The sequence below is a fragment of the Prionailurus viverrinus genome, chromosome C2, assembly GCF_022837055.1.
Source record: "Prionailurus viverrinus isolate Anna chromosome C2, UM_Priviv_1.0, whole genome shotgun sequence".
Taxonomy (NCBI): domain Eukaryota; kingdom Metazoa; phylum Chordata; class Mammalia; order Carnivora; family Felidae; genus Prionailurus; species Prionailurus viverrinus.
The window spans coordinates 133,422,024-133,440,395 of record NC_062569.1 but is presented as its reverse complement, the minus strand read 5'-3'; the positions used below and the strand labels follow the sequence as shown (position 1 = coordinate 133,440,395).

At 38.5% G+C, this 18,372-nt stretch overlaps 1 pseudogene; it reads right to left on the bottom strand.

Moving 5' to 3' along the window:
- Nucleotides 1–18,372, bottom strand: part of LOC125174533 (ribosome production factor 1-like) — a 43,303-nt pseudogene that overhangs the window by 1,264 nt on the left and 23,667 nt on the right.

Below are 18,372 nucleotides of genomic sequence, written 5' to 3'. Positions count from 1 at the left end.
ATAGTTGGGATTTTTCTTCTTCTGGTACTTAGCAGAGCAGAGAAAGCTGAAACATAAGCCATTTTCAACTAGGTTATCAGCTTTCCATCTTCCACTATTTTGTGGACTGTAATTCTCTGCTATCATCACCTCTTTCTTCTCTGCTTTTGTGGGATTATGCCCTCAAAAAAAATTTTTTTTTGTTATTTTAGTGAGGTTTCAGGAAAGAGCAAAGAGAAATGTGCTTTTTGTTTTTTGGGTTTTTTGTTTTGTTTTGTTTTGGTTTGTTTTTTTTTGTTTCTCTATCTGGTGTAATTAACAGGAAGATCTTTCATTACCTGAGCTTTCTTTTTATTGAAGACTAACTTCCTGTGGGTGAGGAAATAGATGTTCTGTGTAAGCATTTGGCACAGACTCCAGGCCAATTCTAAAATACCATTATATTAGGAAAGGAGAATCTTTAAAAGGTGTTTTTTTTGAGGCGGGGGTTAAGCATCCGACTTTGGCTCAGGTCGTGATCTCGTGGTTTGTGGGTTTGAGCCCCGCGTCAGAGCCTGGAGCCTGCTTTGGATTTTTGTCTCCCTCTCTCTCTCTGCCCCTTGCCCACTCATGCTCTCTCTCTGTCTCTCAAAAATAAATTTAAGCCTAGAAAAAAAGTTTTTAAAACCCTTAAAAAACGTGTTTTTTTAAAAATAAAAGGAAGGAAATATTTCTTGGATACTGATTGTTTTTTAAGCTGAACTCTTTTTATGTTGTGTTTTTCATTCTTGTACTGCTTTTTCTTCATATTCAGCTGAAGTTTGGCTAAAATGGGCAGAGGAAAAATGTTCTGCTCTTGAATACTTTTACATTCCACACACATTTATAACAAGATAAAACTTTCATTCTATTTCAATATTATGGATAGAAATAGCTTCCTCATTTTTCTTTTATAATTTGTTTGAAACACAAATACAGAAACTATTGACATGTTTAGAAGGGCTTTTTAAAACATACATTCAACCTTAATTTTCATCTCTGAGAAAAAGGTCATTAAGTCTATGGATCCCTAATTTGCACTGGGATAGTCCAGTGGGGGCTACAATGAACTCACAGGAGCTGTATGACATGTTTTAAAATTTCAAGGGAAACACAGCAACATCTGTTGGCCACCAAATGAACTACTAGCTTCAGGTAGCTTACAATTTCAACTGTGGATTGTGGAACACTGCTGTTATAACAGACATAACTTTGTGAAGCTGAGTGTTCTGAGGTCACTGTGATCACAAGCAGATGGCACATGGAAATCAATGTGGAACAGGAAACGAGGCTACAGTTTATTTTCTTTAATTTTTTAAAATGTTTATTTATTTTTGAGAGAGAGAGAGAGAGAGAGACCAAGTGTGAGTGGGGAGGGGCAGAGAGAGAGGGAGACACAGAATCTGAAGCAGGCTCCAGTCTCTGAGCTGCCAGCACAGAGCAGGATGCGGGGCTCAAACCCAGGAACCGTGAGATGATGACCTGAGCCGAAGTTGGAAGCTTAACCAACTGAGCCACCCAGGTGCCCTGCGAGGCTATGGTTTCTAATCTGATTCCAAAGTTTGAGTGTACAATGCCTATATTTGTCAGGGTTCTCCAGAGACACAGAGCCAGTAGGATGGATGGATAGATTGATACATACATACATACATACATACATACATACATACACACATATATAGAAAGAGACATAGTATGAGGGACTGGCTCATGTGATTTTGGAGGCTGAGAAGTCTCACGATCTGCCTGTCTGTAAGCTGGAAGCCCAGGAAAGCTGGCGGTAGAGGTTGAATCCAAACCTGAAGGCCTGAGAATGAGAGGAGCCAATGGTGTAAATCACACTGTGAATCTGAAAGCCCAAGAACCAGAAGTGCTGATGTCTGAAGGCAGGAGAAGATGGATATCCCAGCTCAGGCAGAGAACAGAGAGCAAGTTTGCCCTTCCTCTGCCTTTTTGTTCTATTCAGGCCCTCATCAGATTAGGTGATGCCCACCTGAACTGGGAGGACAATCGTTTTTACTCAGTCTACAGATTCAAATGCTAATCTCTCCCAGAAATACCATCAGAGACACACTCAGAAATAATGTTTCACTAGCTATTTGGACATTCCTTAGCCCTGTCAAGTTGACACGGAAATTAACCAATATAGTGCCCAAAGGTGCATGGACCTCACTGAGAAGTATAGTGATTATAAAATGTGTCCAAAATTATTTGATAAGTTTTCTTCTAAGAGATGGAGACTAATTTTTCTCACCTTGAGTATGGGCTGAATTCAGTAACTTGCTTCTAAAAGATCAAATATGGCAGAAGTAATGGTGTGTGGTTTCCAAACCTGTGTCATAAAGGGCATTGCAAACACCTGCTTGCTTTCTCCCTTGGATCACTTGTTTTTGAGGAAGCCAGCAGCCACGTTGTAAAGACACTCCAGCAGCCCTATGGAGGTGCCCACGTGGCAAGGAACTGAACCTGTTTTCCAGCAGCCAACAGGGAACTGAAGCTTTCTGTCAAAGGTCATGTGAATGAGCTGTTTTGGAAGTCCAGCCCTACTTGACATCCCGACTGCAACCTCAGGAGAGATTCTGAGACACACACCCAGGTAAGCCCCTCCCGAATTCCTGTCCCACAGAAATGAGATGATAAATAGAGTTGACTCTTGAACAACTCAGGTTTGAACTGTGTGAGTCTACTTGTACATGGCTTTTTTTCTGATACAGTACAGTACTGTAAATGTAGTTTCCCTTATGACTTTCTTAATAATGTTTTCTTTTCTCTGGCTTACTTTATTGTAAGAATACAGTATAACATTCAAAATATGTGTTAATAAGCTATATAATCGGTAAGGCTTCTGGTCAGCAGTAGGCTATTACTAGTTAAGTTTTGGGAGAGTCAAAAGTTAATATGTGGATCTTTGATTATGAGAGGGGCTGGTATGCCTAGCCCCTGTGTTGTTCAAGGGTCAACTGTATTTGTTTTCTAAGCCACTAAATTTGGGGGGTAATTCATTAAACAGCAACTGATAATTAATAAGTAAGTGTGGAATAATGAATGAAATATTTTTTTCTTTCTGTTATGTATATATATTTTTACAAATAGCTATTAAGTTGTTAGAACCTAAATACTTCCTAAGTTGATAAATCTAACTACTTAACGAATAGAACTTTGGCTATTTATTTTGGCCTGGAACATCATGGAAAACTTACTGAGACACTAAGTGTGCTACTCACTGACAAAGTTAGAGAAATCATAATTAAATTAAAGATAGTTGCCAAATTATTTTCTCCCTCTAATTTTTTTAAGCATGTACGTAATTGGTACCTATTTTTGGAATGGAAAAAATTATGGCCTTTGATTATGAACACATTTTTTATCATGTCCATAGAGCCATGAAAACAGAAAAATTACATTCAGAGTTAAGGTCTCAAGAAAAGTGATCATTTGAGAGTAAATTGATTAATATTCAATAAACATAAGTGAACTTATTGTTTTGAAGATATCATATATATCCATAGTTTGGTTAATATAAAATTGGGGGATAAATTAACCTGCACATCCAATGAAGAATGGAAATACTGGCTTATGGGTATAGTTGTATGTGCCTTCAGTGCAGCAGTCCATTTACTGTGAATAAGAAGAGATGAAGCACCCCCTAGTGGTAGTTGTTGATATAATTCATGAAAGAAAAAAACACACAAGTTCCTTCCTTTAGTTGGGTCAGTGTGTAAAGTACTTATCTGTTTTTTTATCTCATTGATAGTATTAAACCCTTGGTTATTACTTTGAATTTGAAGGTTTTTGAAGGCAATCACAACACCTATAGTTTTTTGTTGATTTTTTTTTTAGCCAAATTCAACAACATTAGGTAGCTTTATTTTATATGGGAAAAATGAAACCTTTTCGTGTTAATACATTTTTTAAATTTTAAAAATGTTTATTTATTCATTTTGAGGAGAGAGAGAGAGAGAGAGAGAGAGAGAGAGAGAGAGAGAGAGAGAAAGAAACTGAAAGCACAAGTGGGGTAGGGGCAGAGAGAGACAGACAGAGAATCCCAAGCAGGCTCTGCCCTGTCATCACAGAGCCCAACATGGGCCTCGATCCCACAAACTGTGAGATCATGATCTGAGCTGAAATCAAGAGTCCACAATCAACTGACTGAGCCACCCAGGTCCCCTTCATGTTAACAGAGAAAGAAAAGAAAAAAACCCGAGGCTATATGAATTTTTTCAAAGCAGATTACATCAGCATTACGTAAGCATCTTACAAATGTAAGGTGCCCTTTATGTTTGGATTAAATTGGTTGTAAAGTAGCATCTGCCAACCTTCTCGTCCATGTAGTAAACAGATATTGAAAACACTTACTTTGTCCTAAATACTTAACTATGCAGAGGGTTGTAGGAAAAGGAAGTGAGACATTCAGAAAAGTGAACACGTGTGGTGTAGTTCTGCAGACGCCAGGGGAGCCCATTGCCAAGCAGCTCACATGGGTGGGAGGGAACGGATAAGGCCTTCAGAGGAAGAGGCCTATAAAGGCTGTGAGCAAGAGCTGACCTGGGAAAGTCGTTTTGCTATTTGGATTTATTCTAGTTTTACAGAATGACAGTTTTGACAAACTGTGGCTTGAACTAAATATAAATTGCTCTAACAAAAGGATAACAACCATGTTTTGTGAATTTGCTGATTACTATTTGTACTTGTAATGGGAATATCTGTTCTATTTGTTTCAGAGAACTATGACATTACCACCTCTCAGAGCAATGATTCATTTTTTACTAGGAAGACTTCTCTGTGTTTACTTAACCTTGTCTTCAGAATTGCCACCCATCTATTCTCGAAGGGTGATTAATAATTTATGCCATGTGAATAGAGGATGACTAACTTAGTCCACAGTGCAGTTAACAGCCTAATTTTAAAAATGCACAATGATCTAAACTTATTTTTAGCAAGAATTAATAGCAAGTAGTTTACACTTTTATAGATAAGTGTGGTTTGTAGACATATATGAACTTGGTGTGATTTTAGACCCCAACAGCATATTATTTAGGATACCAGTTTAGCTCTACAAATGTCTGTTCCCCACAACAGACTGAAGCTATATTGTACCCCTTGTTCTGGTTCCAGAGGTATAGCTACCCATGGAGAAGTCAGCAGGAAACACAGGAAGCTAGCACAGTAGAAATAAAATTTTTTAATGAATACCATATTTTTACTCAGTTGATCAAAGAGAAGCCTTAAAGTATTATATTAGCTTTACTTAGATAATGATTAATATAATAGAAAAATAAGTGGCTTTCTAACATGTAACAAGTAATTTAGCAATTACATATTTGTTCCTAGTTATTTCTTTTAATCATGAATCAGAATTCAAAATTCTTTAAGGTAGGTAGGTTGCAAATGTAGCAAATAAGGAATAGGATTTTGTTCAAGACATCTTGGGCAATGTCAGATTAGATCTAAAGAGAGTTTATACTCTAAGTATTCTTTTGGTTGCAAGTGAAGAAATCCAATTCAGCCTTATTTAAACGAAAAGTTGATTTATTGGCCTGTGTGCCTGGAGTGAGGAGGAACTGGCATCAGGTACAATGGACTGAAGAAACAAAATGGTCCTTCCTTCTTCTCTTTTGAGCTCTGCTCAGCCATCCCTAGGCTTTCTGTGTGTTGACTGGCCTGGTTTGGTTAGAGTGCAGAACCCTAGACCCTGGGGGAGACATCTAGGTCTTTGCTACTCCCGGTGTTGTGCACAGAATAGCAGCAGAGGCTTCATCTGTGAGCTTCTTAGAAATGCAGACTCTCTGAGTTAGAATCTGCCTATTAAAAGATCCCTAGTTGGTTGGTGTGTATATTAAAGCTTGACAGTGTCCCTATCAGACCACTGTGGCTGGGAAAAGGGGTTTTTAGACTTGGCTGGGCCCGGGTCTCATTGGCATTAACAGAAATATAGGGGTATGGGAGGGCAGCTCAGCTCTACCAGAATCACATGACTGGGCTGAGAGAATGTAAGCCAGAAGTGTCAGATTACGTACATACGTACATACAATGCATTCTCACTGCAATGGAAAAAATGATGATTTTGTCAGACGAAGGGAATGGTTTAAGATCAATCTTAATTTGAAAAAATGCTGGGGACGTCTAAGATGGTTTCTGAGGGAAAGAAGCTGGAAAGAAGAGAGAGGTTGTGGATGTATTTTCTATGTTGTACAAACATGTTATTATCGGGGTCTTCTTTACAAGATAAACTTCTGAGTTTCAGAGTGAAATGAATAAGTAGACCAAACTTCATAACTTTGATTACCTGCCTGAGAAAAATATTTTATTTCTATAATGGACTTTTGTTATCTTTATTAGCTACCTGGCACATGATCGATCCCTCCTTATATTTTGAGAATTCCCTATTTTATGTGACCTTCTGGGAGGCATAGGCTACCTTCTGCTCTACGAGGAAAATACCAGTGCAGCCACCCAGGCAGTTCTGAACTTAGAACTTTTGGCTTACTGTTCAGTTGTCACTGTTTTGAAATTCCCAATAAAATTTTAACAAAGAGGGGCGCTTGGGTGGCTCAGTCTGTTGAGCTCAGGTCAGGATCTCACAGTTTGTGAGTTTGAGCCCTGCTTCAGGCCCTGTGCTGACAGGTCAGACCCTGGAGCCTGCTTCAGATTCTGTGCCTCCCTCTCTTCTGGCTTTCCCCTGCTCATTCTGTTGTCTCTCTCTCTTTCTCAAAAATAACTAAACATTAAAAAGAATTAAAAAACAATTAACAAAGAGACCTGCATTTTCATTTTGTAATGAGCCTCACAAATTATGTGACTGGTTGTGCTTGTACCTAATAATGCTGACTGATCATGCTTCTTTTTTCCTATAATACAAGTTAGATCAGATGCCTAAACTTTGTTCCTAATATGCCAGTTTAGGCATCTTGATCCGACTAACTTGTGTTTTAGAAAATGAAATATTATCAGTCAACATTATTCCCATATACTACTTTTTGGGCATTTATAATCTTCCCATGTGCTGTAATTATTTGTGCATCCATATTATGTCTTATATTATGTTGGGAATTTCGTGTTCCCACAGCATGATATCCCTCTCTATTATCTATGTATGTATGTTTGTATGTATCGATCGATCATCTATCCATGTATCTACCTACATATTTATAGTTGAGCAGCATGTTTTTAATAATATAGTCTCATTCAATCCTCATCTAAGCCCTGTAAGTGTTGCTGTTGTTGTTGTTGTTGTTGTTGTTATATAATGATTATTGTTAAAGGACTGTGGTTCAGAGGCATCATATGTCCAAGCCTTTCAATGTCATGACGTTAGGGTTAAAAGACAGGGTGATGTGAATCGCTCCTCTCTATATGCATTACATTTTCTAGGGTGCTTCTAGAATCATTTCAGGATTGAAAACTTCCATTACCCAGATGAAAAAAACAGAGCGATTTTGACAGACTGTTCAAAGAACAGACATAATAATTAGCCAGTTCAAAGTTTGATGTGAACCTGACTCCATGAAATTTTCTATAGTGGTAGTAAAAAGAAAAAAAAATGAGGTACATATACAACCAAATGGTTGTAGTTTACAGATTTTCAAAAATGGCATATTTATATTAACAAATGTTCTTAAGACAGGAGGGAGGACTAGAAGATACTACCTGCTTTGTTTTATCTCTACAATTTTATTTATTTTGAAAATGTTTCTTCATGTGCCTTTTGGCTGCCACAAAATCTCTACAAGCATAGTTAAAATAGTTTCAGCTAATCTGATAATATAAATATTTTTAAAAACATAACCACCAGGAATGCTCAGTATCTTTGAGAGTTCATGGCAACAAAAATAACTATAAGAGTTATATACACAAGCCAGGTTGTTCAAGTATTTAAACAAATATTTGATTATCTCATTAGCTCTAAAGCAAATATTTCCAGCTAATAATTGAAAAAAAATTATATTTAGAAAAACATTATTGTTATTATTTATTTATTTATTTTGGTAAGAAAGTGAGATTTATGTTGGAAGGAAACACCCTCATAAAATGTCAATTTTCTGAAATTAAATATAATTTGAAACCTGCTATGTAATGTTTATAGAATATGACTTTTAACTCATTTAACAAGTTATAGGCAATTGAATACTCTCTAAGTTCCTCCACAGAAACACCTTTTGTTTTTTTCCTGTAACCCTGCGAGGATATTCTCTAGTCTCTTACAATAAAATAATTTTGTATTTTTAGAAGATGTGATCCCTGTTTTAAGAAATATAGTCACTTTTTTTTGTTTATTTATTTTGAGAAAGAGAGAAGGGGAGAGAGAGAGAGAATGGGGGAGTGGCAGAGAGAGAGAGAGAGGTAGAGAGAGAAAGAATCCCAAGCAGGCTCAGTGCTGCCAGCACAGAGCCCAACTCGGGCTCAGTCTCACAACAGTGAGATCGTGACCTGAGCTGAAATCAAGAGTCAGAAGTTTCACCAACTGAGCCACCAGGCGCTCTGAAATATAGTCACTTTTTAAGGTAATAATTTATGTTTTTACTATGGAGCAGAAGACTTAGGGATGATAAGCAAGACTTGCTCACAAATAAAAATCAACACCCTCTATTACAGAAAAAGAAGAGTCATGGTTTTACTCAGCTACAAAATCAGGAGGTAGAAAACTGCCTGGCGGGGTGGGGGGTTGGGGGGGGGCAGGATTTACTCACCACCTGATTCTCTTCTTCCTTATGGAGAGAGATTTTTTAGAAGAAGTGGAGTGACTCAGAAATCTGATTTAGCGTAGAGTCAGGCTGATGCCAGCCCAGATTTACAGAATCATTTCTCCCTCAGCCTTTGAGCAGGGCATATGACCTCAGAGTCTCATAAGGCCCCACACTCAGAAAGACCTTGTGCATGTGCCTGTTTCAGCACTGTCCTACTGTTATCTTGAAATTCTTGACAGTTTTTTTGGCTAGGAGTCTTGATTTTCGTTTTGCACTGGGCCCTAACCCATGTAGCCACAAGCCATGAGGCCAGTCCTGCCTCTGATGCTGCCAAACCTGTCTAGCCACCTCTACGTGGAAACTCCAAACCGTCCACTCCCCAAACACTCTGACTTTTCACACTCTGCACCGGGTTTTCTTCTTGCCTCATCTGGTGTGACTCACCTCAGTTTTCAATGTGTGTTTAAAAAGTCACCTATAGCCTCACTTGTCCTTTCTCCTGGTGAAAGGTAGTTCTTCATCTGTGGAAGTCTTATTATTATTATTATTATTTTTTGTAATGCTTATTTATTTATCTTGAGAGGTGGGGATGGGTCAAGAGGGGCAGAGAGGGAGAGAGAGAATCCCAAGCAGGCCCTGTGCTGACAGCGAGATGCCCCTATGGAAGTCTCATCTTGTCTCACCTTCTCCAGAACCTGTTCCAGTAATTATTATACTCTCCTAGGTCTTCAACCTTTCTCTCTTCATTGGTTCCTTCTCTGAAACCTATGGACATATGTTACATGAGCACCCTCTTCCAAGGCCCTGGTAAACTGGTTTAACTCCCAGACAACTTGCAGAGTATACATCTGTACGATGGAAACAAATTCTTGCCAGGCCCAAAGGTGTGGATGTAGCTACTCCTCAGCTCTGGTCCATAGTGTCAACGCTGGAAGCTGGATGTGGTTCCCTACTCCAGCTCTGCTATTTACTAGCTGTGTAGCCTGGAGCAAGTTACTTAACTTCTCTATGCCACCGTTTTCTTATGAAAAATGAAGATAATAATAGTACCTACTTCAAAGGGGTGTTAGGAGAACAAAATTAAATGCGTTTAGAACCATTTCTGGCAGGGGCGCCTGGGTGGCTCAGTTGGTTAAGCATCTGACTCTTGGTTTCAGCTCAGGTCATGATTTTGAGGTTCCTGAGTTCAAGCCCTGCCTTGGCCTCTGAGCTGACAGCACAGAACTTGCTTGGGATTCTCTCTCTCTCTCTCTCTCTCTCTGCCCCTCCCCAGCTCATGCTCACTTTCTCTCTCTCTCAAAATAAATAAATAAACTTAAAAAAGAAAGAGCCATTTGTGACATACAGTAAGCATTATCTAAATATTTCTAATTATTACCCTGTCTTCCTTCAGCTCTGCTCTCTCTCCTGCCTCTTCCTTCACATTACCGAAGTGTAATGATGGTTAGGGGTAAACAGAATACTGTTCTGCTTGTCAAAGAAATTATGAGACATTTGGAAATAAGTGGAAAAGAAAGGCACATGTCCTTTCAGTATTGGGCCTGTTGTGTTCAGCCATGGTCTTTAATTGTCAAATCTGGAAAACAGGAAAGATAGCATTCAGCACCCTGCATCCTCCTCTTACAACTTATAACCAGATGAAAACAAAAACATTCTGTTAAAAGCACTGCCATATAAAGGCTCAGCAGAGCTGTCTGTAGTATCTTCTTCAGAGGGGTGTGTGGGAATTGCTTTGTCTGCGTATCACCAAAGGGATAGCTCTTTCCTCTAGCCTGCCTAATAAAAGACTATGAAGGTAATGAATTATTAGCCTCAACACTTGAAAATGTCAGCATCTTCCAAATTCCTGTTCCACCACAAAATAAAGTTCAGATTCATTGAATATGCTGTTAAAGTAGTACCTATCTAACTTTTTTTTTTTTTTTTTTTTTTTTTTTTTTTTTTTTTTTTGAGAAAACATCATGTTCCTTGGGTGAAATCTTCTGGAACATTGTCTGGTTACAGTTTAATGTGATTAAAATCAATCCAGTAGCCCAAGCCAGAAAGCTAGGATGTAACTAAATTCTATATGCATCCTTGTGCATCACCTCTTTACCAGCCATTCTATCACCACATGGTTTTTACCTCTAAGCTGTAACCCCTACCCCCTTCTAATTCCAGTTTAAAAACTTTCCTATCTCATGGGCTCTCAATGTTAGAAGTACATTTGAATCTTCCTGAGCCTAAAATATATGTATATAAAGATTTTCAGGCCCACACCAATGTATATATTTTTATAAGGGTTTTCAGGAAGAGTTAAACTCTGAACTCCTTAGTTTGGCAAACAAAATCCTTCATGATACTCTCAAAGCCTTCGTGTTCATTTTCACTCTCAATATCCCATCAGTAGCCCGGTATATGCTTACATGAAAATGTTCTAGTTTCTTTCTGCACCAAAGTTTCAAGTTTCCGGTCCTTTTGATTTTGTTTCCCATGCCTGGAATTCCCACAGGGTTTGTTCTTATTTTAGGGGTTACACCTTCTATAAATGCATCCCTTATTTCATCAGATTTTCTTAGGCACCCCTCCCCACATGCTATCACTAGCTTGTATGTACATTTCCAAACCTCTGCTTACATTACATAGTAAGGCCAATGTTGATGGCACTGATGAATGCTCGTGTTCTGATCTTTCTGTATGATTTGCTGCTCCTTAAGAATTCTTATTCATCTCTGAACGTACCTAGCACACAAGGATACTAAAGTTTTTTGAATAATAAACGTGCATGAAATTACATCAGAAATAGATCACGAAAGAAGATAATCATGGGAATGGGAAGAACGACAGTGAGTATCTAGAGCTTCTAATTCCCTTCTTTGGATCACTGTTCTAGGTTAGCCTGAAACCCAGAGTGTCAAGCAGCCTGGTAAATGTGCACTACAGCTGCCGTATGCGACCAATGTAAACCTTCTGTGACTGTCTCAACTGACCACAAGGAGGAATCAAAAACAAGAACTGGAGGGGTGACTGGTGGCTCAGGAGGCTAAGCCTCTGACTCTTGTTTTTAGTTCAGGTCATGATCTCATGGTTTGTAAGTTTAAGCCCCACATTTTGCCCAGCATTGGGCTCCATGCTGACGGGGCATGGGGCATGCCTGGGATTCTTTCCGTCTCCATCCCTCTCTGCCCCTCCCCCACTTTCCCTCAAAGTAAATAAATAAAACTTTTTTTTGGTTTTCTCTTTTTTTTTTTTTTTTCAATGTTTATTTATTTTTGGGACAGAGAGAGACAGAGCATGAACGGGAGAGGGGCAGAGAGAGAGGGAGACACAGAATCGGAAACAGGCTCCAGGCTCTGAGCCATCAGCCCAGAGCCTGACGCGGGGCTCGAACTCACCAACCGCGAGATCGTGACCTGGCTGAAGTCGGACGCTTAACCGACTGCGCCATCCAGGCGCCCCTAAATAAATAAAACTTAAAAAAAAAAAACAAAAAACGAAAAGTAAGAACTGGAAAACCAGATAGGCAGAGGCATGCAAGTAATATTTTTAAACAATCAGATATGATAGAAACATAATGTATTAAGATGACCTAAGGATCTTTCTCGTGTCTATGTGGAAATCAATAACCCTTAATTTTTACAATTGTAACAAATTATATTTTGTGATGTGAAAAAATTTGGAGAACTGCTTGGAATCACTTATACTTCTCCCCCTTTTTGTATTTATAATCTCCTGTAGCTAACAAGCTTTGGAGTTCTTCAGACCAATCTGAGATACTGTTTCCTGGGCTATAGTTCTCAGCGAGGCAATGAATAAAGTGTTTACCAACCTGTTTTGAGGTTGGTTTCTTTCAGTTGACATCAAGGATACTTTGACACCAACTAAGGGGAATGGTAAATATTCAGGTGGAGTCAGCTTTAAACTGGTGTAGTGGTTGTACCTTCTCCCCTTCCCTCCAGATGCTTCCATCCAGGGTGATGTCACATCTCCTCAAACAATGAGGACCACATTGACCACATGCCCAGGTTTTCTGGTCAGTCCCAGTTTACATCTATTTTCTGACATAATTATTAACAGTATCCTCCCTTTTACTCTCAAAAGTGTTTTTATTTTAAGTTTATTTATTTATTTTGAGAGAGAGAGAAAGTAAAAGTGGGGGAAGGGCAGAGAGAGAGAGGGAGAGAGAGAATCCCAAGCAGGCTCTGCACTGCCAGCATGGATCCCAACGCAGGGCTATATCTCATGAACCAAGATCATAACCTGAGCCAGAATCAAGAGTCTGAGGCTTAACCAACTGAGCCACCCAGGTGCCTTCAAAAGTATTTTAGTTTTGGGGCGCCTGGGTGGCTCAGTCGATTGAGTGTCAGACTTCGGCTCGGGTCATGATCTCGTGGTCTGTGGGTTCGAGCACCACGTCGGGCTCTGTGCTGACAGCTCAGAGCCTGGAGCCTGCTTCAGATTCTGCATTTCCCTCTCTCTCTGCCCCTACCCTGCTCATGCTCTGTCTTTCTCTCTGTCAAAAATAAATAAAACATTAAAAAAATGAAAAATAAAATATATATAAAAAAGTATTTTAGTTTTATTGACAAATTATACATGCACTCTAATTCAAATTTTGTCTGTTGACAAGAAAGTTCTTACGTCAACTAACTCATTTGATGTGAATGAGCACAAATGTGAGTATTGTGAATATACACACATTAGCCTTCCACCTAAAATAGAAAGCTAATTGTTCCCATGTAAGCTGAATGTTTTTTCTCTTTCTGGTTTTTCATGGTGACAATGATGGTGATGCTCATGAGTATACTATCAGAAGAAAATCTCATGAAAATCAGAAATTAATTCCTTCTATTTTTTCAGCTTTTCACTTTCTAAGTGCCTCTTTCTTTCTTTCTTTCCCTTTCTTTCTTTCCCTTTCTTTCTTTCCCTTTCTTTCTTTCTCTTTCTTTCTTTCTTTCTTTCTTTCTTTCTTTCTTTCTTTCTTTCAAGTAGGCTCCATGACCAACGTGGGGCTTGAATTCACGACCCTGAGATTGAGAGACACATGCTCTACTGAATGAGCCAGCCAGGCGCCCCTTCTAAGTGCTTTAAGATGTAATAAATCATGTCTATGCATGTTCAACATTTTGATTTATATTTCCTATTATATTTTATCTCTAATTTATAACAAAATTTTGTAAGTGTAAGAAAGGTACTGAAACAGGGGCTGTTTAAAACACCCTTCATGATTTATGAAAATGTGAGCACTAGGATATATATTTTAAATTATGTAGTGGTCAGGAAGAGATGCTGGTGTATAAAAAACAGTTGAGAATAAACTGGTAAAGACATGCTTAGGACAAGAAAGAAGAAATGTAATTGTACCGTAGGATGTGATTTACTAAAGCAAAAACATTATTGGTTTTAGTAGTTATTAATGTTTACTGAAGCCTAGTTTAGTTATTTTAATAAAGAGATTTTTTTTTCTTCTTTTTGGAACGGAATTGGGGGGAATTAATAGTTAGGGTTAAATCTGGGTGAGCCCAGGATAGAGCTACCATTTTAAGCCCCAGGCCAACTTCATTCTTTGAAGTTCAGAATGAGTGACCACGGCAAGATGTAGTCATCTGGTGGCAGGAAATTACAGGGACGTCTTTTTAAATTACAGAGATAGTTTTTGAATGCTTCAGTGGTGAAACTGCAAAAACAAACAGCAGTAGTTGGAATAGCAGTAGTAGTTGGAGCCAATATTTATTATGTGCTAACCTTGGGTCAGATGTGGGGCTCAGTATTTTATATGAAATTTTTCAATTAATCCTCACAAGAGTCTTATGAGCTGAGCCTATCCTTAACTTCATTTTACAGATGAACCTAGACTTGGCCAATGGTAGAGCCTGGAAAGAAATACCCTTTAGTATGATTCTAGTGTGTAAGCTTTTAATTAATATGCTAAGCTTCACCTCTAACAATACAGCACGTGTCATAACAGCTACCACTCATTGAGTACTTACTATGTGCTGAGTGCTTTAAAATTATTTTTAATCATCAAAGTGTAAATATATTAGTTCTATTTTCCCACAAGGAAACTAAGGCTCAGAGAGTCTGGATTAGTTTTCCGTTGTACAAATTAGTACAATTTTAGTCATTCAAAACAACATAAATGTATTCTGTTACAGTTTTGGAGGTCAGAAGTTCTAAAATCAAGGTTTCAGCAGGGCTGTGTTCCTCCAGTCTCTGCTTCCATCATCAAAGCTCTGGCCCTGACCTTCCTACCTTCCCCTTAGAAAGACCTTTGTAATTACATCGGGCCCACCTGGATAATCCAAAATAATCCCTCCATCTCCAGATCCTTAATTTAATCACATCTGTGAAGTCCCTTTTGCTGTGTAAGGTGACATATTCTCAGGTTCCAATGACTAGCAAGTTGATATCTTTGGAGGGACCATTATTCAGTCTAACTAATTTGCCCCCGAGTCACAGAGTTGATAAGTATTAGAGATGAGATTTGAATCTAGATGTTTTTAGGCTCCAAAGTTCATGCTATTTCTGTTCTACCACATTAATGATGATCCCATCAGTTATTCAAAGAAACATTTATTGAGATTACAAAAAGAGCCATACAGTGCCTGTGGTAGGTACCGGAAAATATGAAATGCTTTATGAGTTGGAGTCATCTTTGTGCACGTGCCTTATTAATTTCTGTAACTTCCAAACGTGCCAGAGATTAAAGATTTAATAAGCCTAGATAATTAATAAGTAAGATAAAATGCCTTCTAGAATAAGTATTTGTTAGGCCCTACTCTTTTTACATTAAGACATTATTTATTTCTCTCTTCCAGAGATTAACACTAAGTAAAAGTTTCAGGTAGGATACTTTTTAATATTTGATTTTTTTCCTTCAGATCTGTGAAGTGGAAACGTTTCCTGGATAGAGTATAGATACGAGCAAAACATCTGATTCTGTTTTTCAGTATTTGTGAGATTTGTTTCCTTTACTACTAAAAAAGCAGCACAATGCTTGGTGGTCTTTTTTGTATTTTGGAAGGGGCATATACATTTACTCCAAATCTTTAACCAAGGAGCCCAAAGGCCTACCTTCCAGGTTGGTAGGTTCCAGAGCAAGAGAAGGCTTTTTAGCTGGACCAGTAGATCTGCTGTGTATCTTTTAAGACCTATGGGATCCAAATATCTATGGCAGATCTACATGAATGAAGTCTATGGCAGGGAAATTACAATGCTGTCTCTGGCAGATAACTATTCCTCTTGAGAATCAGCTTTTGGTTTTCTCCTTGTTCCTAACAGAGATTAAATTTTTGGTCATGGCACCCTGAGTGTTCCTAGGACCTGCACTGTACATAAAGGACTGGGTGATATCTGAACCTAAATCATACACTTAGATGGTGTAGCAGCCCTTTAACATTAAGTTGAAATGCCAGATTTCAGTTCCAAAAGACCAAATTAAATTGAATAAACAAGCGATTCATATTCCCAATAAGCTTACCCTTGCTGTATGACCACATCTCCCCTCAACTCTTGCATCTGATTGCAGAGGGACTCTCCCTTAGATGAGTTGATTGGGGGAAAATGAATGAGTTTGTTTACTGATGGCTATGCACCAGCCAGAACTGGATTCTGGTCCTATTATAGACTTAGAAGTGGTCTTGAAGGAAAACAGGGAAGAGATATCCTCTCTGTTGGCAAAGCTTGTGCCAGAACATTTCACTATCTAATTTGTCTGGAAAGACAGATGGCCTGCGGAAATGGATCTATATGCAGAATATTTTCAGAGAATTGTATGGAATAATACTGGAGGATTGGTAATAAGGAGTAGGTAGATGAATTTGTTTTTTGTTTTTTTTTTTTAAAGAACAAAGGGACATGGAAGTTGTGGTAGAGGAAGTAAGTCATGTCAACTATAGCTTTATGACTACTTGCAGAACTGTATTATCTACTTCTGTGTTCACCCTTGATCTCTCAATTATTTATCTTAACAAATATTCTACTATTATATATAAGGTGTGCTGGTAGTGTTTAACTTTACAATTTAATCCACAGACTATAAAATGTCACGATGGAGACATTTTCATGATATAGATCTAAGGGTCATATCCATAGGTCATGGATGTTATAAATAGGTCATGGTTTATATTATTATAAAATATTATAATACATTATAATATAAATTATAAGTTAGATTATATTATAGATCATGGTTTGCTACTGCTGTTTGCAAATTTAAATACAGAAGTGGGTGTTTGTTGATTTTGTGAAGCTAAGTAGAGAAGTGGACTGGACCCTTTTAGTCTTTGTTATTGTCCAGCATCTTTGGAATACCTTAATGGAAAATTTTCTTTATTATAGTGGGAGGTTATCTTCTCCAAGATAGAAACCAGAAATTACTTTTGTCAGTCTCCTTTCATACTTAGGGCATAGACACTGATTCTACCAGTGAAGTGTTTAAGATTTTGATATGGAAGAGCGGAACTTGAGGACCATGTGCCATACAGAATCCATTCTTTTCTGTCAAGGGAAACTGGCTTTTAGGGAAATCAGTGGTTCAGATTCTGCTTTTTGGTGTTAGTATCAGTGGTTTGAACTACATTGTGTGTTCCCAATGGTGTCATCTGAAATATCTCCACTGGAGACAGTCCCACTAGTTTGGGTGTTGTTTTTGTTGGCAGAAGCCTCAAGACCGACTATCTGGTCCTCCTAGAGAGTATAGGAGTCACATCTGTATTTTTACACTTTTTTTTTTTCTTGGTAGCTGTTCTTTCTCAGATCACTTACACTGGGCCAGCTGCCATGCTATTCTATGGGAAGGATCACGTGAAAAAGAAGTGAGGCTTCTGGCTAACAGATAAATGAGTGATAAATGAGCTTGGAAGTGAATCCACCAGCCCCAGTCAAACCTTCAAATGACCGCAGGTCTGGCCAACATCTTGATTATAAACCACGTAAGTGTCCCTGTACCAGAATCATTTCATTAAGCTGCTGCCAAATTCCTGACCCACAGACACTGAGATAATAAATGCTTGTTGTTTTAAGACATTAAATTTTCAGGTAATTTGTTACGCAACAATCGATAACAAATGCAAGCAGATATAATGAAATGAGAAATTCCAGGATAATTAAGGAGGCATTGTTCAAAAGATTGCTAGAATAGCTGAATTCCCAGGTTCGCATGGTATCTAATTTACTACTTATGTCTATCTCCTTTCTGCTGGCTGGATTCAATGCCAGCACCAGGGAAGCAGTTGGTTGCATATGTCTGCCTCCCCTAGGGAACTCACAGGCAGAGCAGCTGTTCATGCTGCACTCTACTAAAGCAGTCTACCCTGACATTGGATATGCTGGACCCTCAGGCACTACTACATGCCTGGAGGCCTATAGAGCTTGTGGTATACAAGGAACTCGTCAAACATTATGATGAACAAAGATGTTATTCCATGTTTTTGCAAGACTAAGGGTATTGAGATTTGCCCAGGATATGGAAGACTCAATGGCCGTAGACTGCCTTGTGAACTGAGCCCTATCTCAGAAGATAGAGTGGAGGTATGATCATATTTATGCCTTGAAGATATCGACTGATCACACTGGCTACATTCTCTATCCCCTACACCCCATTTCTTTCCATCTTTCACCAAATAGTCCAGAAAACAGACTCCCTCAAATATTGTTTTTGCAGATTAAATTGTCATTACCTTTAGATGAGCCATTACCCAATTTGCCAATG